The following is a 3,218-nucleotide window of genomic DNA, read 5'->3' as shown; positions in this document are numbered from 1 at the left end:
CACATAGAGCGGGGCAGGAAGGAGGAATTGATGCACACAGGGCCATCCCATACTACATATCATCAGTTGCCAACTGCAATCACCATCACAGGTACCAAGTTCACCTTCAAAAATGGCGTAATAACTGCTGGTGTGCTGCTTTCAATGCGATACTGGAGATCTAACGATGTCATAGTTGGGAAAAGTACATAGTGAGATCTGAAATACAATGATACATATTTTTCAAAATATTTTTGGCTCACTTTTTTCATCACATGCTGCCATAATATTTCGTCGCCTAAAGGGGCAAGGCGGGAAGTTTTGTCATTTGCAATTTGCTTCTTTATCTCATAGAGCTTAAAAGGCAGGCTTAGTCGTTTATGTTATGAATGACAAGTAGGTCACCTGCTGAAGACTGCATCCATCTCTTAAGACCGTAGTAGCCACTCTCCACTCGTTGTATCGAAGTGTGCCCAAAATGTCTAATGTTTTTTTACCGTGCCCTGACATTTTTTTCTTTGTAAGGCAACCATTGCTGTTGAATATAACTGAAGGCCTCTGCAGGGCAAAACTGCGAGAGGGATTGCACTGCCTCTTGCTACTTTTCTTTCGTTGCTGCATTGACAACAGCCTTCAAATGCTCCTTCATCAATGAATCAAATGCCATCTGTCCTTCACTTCCAGCAGGAAAATGCTTGCGAGCTATCCGAGAATATTTTTTTCGATATGCGAAAGTTTTACATATTTTTGCAAGAGGCGAACAGGATTGCAAGTCTAAGGGCAAGCTCACGGTCCGTAACAAAGACGAGATTATTGCAAGGTATGTTTTTACTACTCAAACTCTAATATTTAAGGAACTGCATCAATAAGAAAGAATATAAAACACTACAAGGAATAAACCAGGAAAATGCTGCTTACCTCTTGAAATTGTGCCAAGGCCCATTCATAGTGCTCCTAGTTTTCGCCGGAAGGAAGCGAAAGAACACAGTGTATGTTTGGTTGGTGGGAGTTGAGGAGACGCAGTGAAAGAGAGGCATTTTGTGCTTGTTTGACTTGAATGTTGAATCCATAACAAACACCTGATTTCCACACCACTATGCAACTGTTGTGGTTGTGGGCTCTATGTACAAGTGCGTTAAAATTTGAGTATCGTCTCACTTCATTACCAATTTGACCTCGGAGTTTGCCACATGGTCAAGCAGTGTTTCCAGTGGTGAGCGGCCTCCAAGTTCCTGTCACCGCAACAATTATTTCGCATTGTATAAATTGCACAGCTGCTTTGGTCAGCAAGTTGCAGAGTGCGCAAAATGTTGCGAGGTGCAACACCTGCAAGGATTTGTGTCATAATGAGCGGCATGTTCTGGTGGATTGCCTTGTTCCTCACTCGAGGATATGCTGCTACATCAGCAGGTTCATGGTTGTGTCCTGGTTCAACAACTCTTACAGTCCAAGTATTCTCCAACTCGTTGACTTGACGATTCCCAGCACAGTCCCGTACTAGTTTCACTCTAAAAGGGCAACCTGTTTTCCTTGATTTCTTTCCAGGCCTTGCACCATGTCCCTCATACTTGTAGACCCCATGATGTTAGCAACAAAAAAGAATGCTCTTCATTGGCTGTTCCAAACCCTTTCCATACCTTTCTGAGCGAATAGTGCAAATATTGTAATGGAGCACACATCGTTTTAAGAATCGTTGTTGCGGTACATGTACTTTATGGGCAAAATACCCTTGTATCCATTTTAAAATAGTTAGTTAATTAGATCCCATTTATTATGGCTAACAAATGTGGTCGCCGCCAGATATAAAGCTGGCGGCCGAAATCTATTCTAAATTTGCTAGGGTAAGTTTTTTAGATTTAAATAATTAAATAAAGTGCAGTTCCCTTTTGATCTTAAAGCGTTGAGTGCCTTTCTAAGGCTTGCGCATCGATCTGTAAGAGATGGAAGCCTTTTAAGGTATATCCTCTTGAAAACTAGTTGCCACTTGGTTGTTCGAACCCCTGGATCCCTTGAACTAGGATTCTTTAAGCTTTAATAGCATGTACGACCCCCTGAATTATTTAACCCATTAGTTCAATAGAACTAAGTGACTCTCTGAGTCTGAAAGTCTTATTCTGACTTTAGGAGCGCCGAGTCTGAAAGTCTTTCTCTGACTTTAGGAGCGAGGTAGCTCCGCTACACCTGGTAGCACTCGTAGTCAATCTACCACTGAGTCTTTACAAGGTTAAACCCCTACGATAATAAAGGAAGTTCCAGAACTGTCAGAAGCGCAACGCGCAGCTTATGACAAGCTCAAAACTTTATTTGGGCTTATACACGTGGAATTTAATATCTCCCATGGACCAGAGCTCCTGCATGCAAGGCTTGAAGTCTTCATGCGGTACGAAGCCTCCGGGATCGGTCAGGTACAGGACTACTTAGCGGCATCTATGCCAACCCGGTTCATTTCTGTACCTGACTCAGAGCCGAGCGCTCGCCTTCAAGCTGTAAATGTGAAGACATTTGAGGGAATAGAGGGAGAAAATCTCCCTTTTTGGATTAAGCAGATAGAAATGTCCATTGACTCCGCCTCGTTCTTAACAGGACGGCAGAATATGGAAATGGCCACTTTCAAACTTGAGGTAGAGCCATGGAGTGGGCACTTTCGTGCACGTTCATAAACGACGCTTTTCCCTCATGGGATTCGCTGAAACAGCAAATGACCAGCATGTTGCGCCACCTGATCAGGCTGTTTGCATGCGAGCACGGCTCCTAGCGACTCGACAGGGTGAAAGAACCCTGGGGGACATTGTCCAGAGTTGAAAACTCTCATTGCATCTATGCATCAAGACCCGGTGCAAAAAGCAATTGTAGTGACCATCTTTATGGGGGGTTCACTTGAGGGCGTTGCCCGGACGAAATTATTCCGATCTCATCCTGCTACTTCGAAGAGGCAGTTGCCATAGCGCTACGCACCGAGTTCGACTTTGAGTCTGCTCGCGTTAGCACACCTGTATACGGAAACAGCACTTCGAGCACATGGGTTCCATCTGTTAGAGCGAAACCCATGGATTTAAGCCTCGTTGAGGAAGGAGAAGAGGCTCTTCAATCTGTAAAAATTGCATAAGACCATCCGTAGATGTTATATGTGCGGAAGCACGAAACATTTACGTCCGGCCTGCCCCCTACGAAATTCGCGTAAAGCTCGAAAAAGCTCCAACTCCGACCTATACCAGAGATCTGGTACGGTGGGGGGAAAC

The sequence above is a fragment of the Bremia lactucae genome, linkage group LG16 (assembly GCF_004359215.1).
Source record: "Bremia lactucae strain SF5 linkage group LG16, whole genome shotgun sequence".
Taxonomy (NCBI): domain Eukaryota; phylum Oomycota; class Peronosporomycetes; order Peronosporales; family Peronosporaceae; genus Bremia; species Bremia lactucae.
This window is presented reverse-complemented; position numbering follows the sequence as displayed.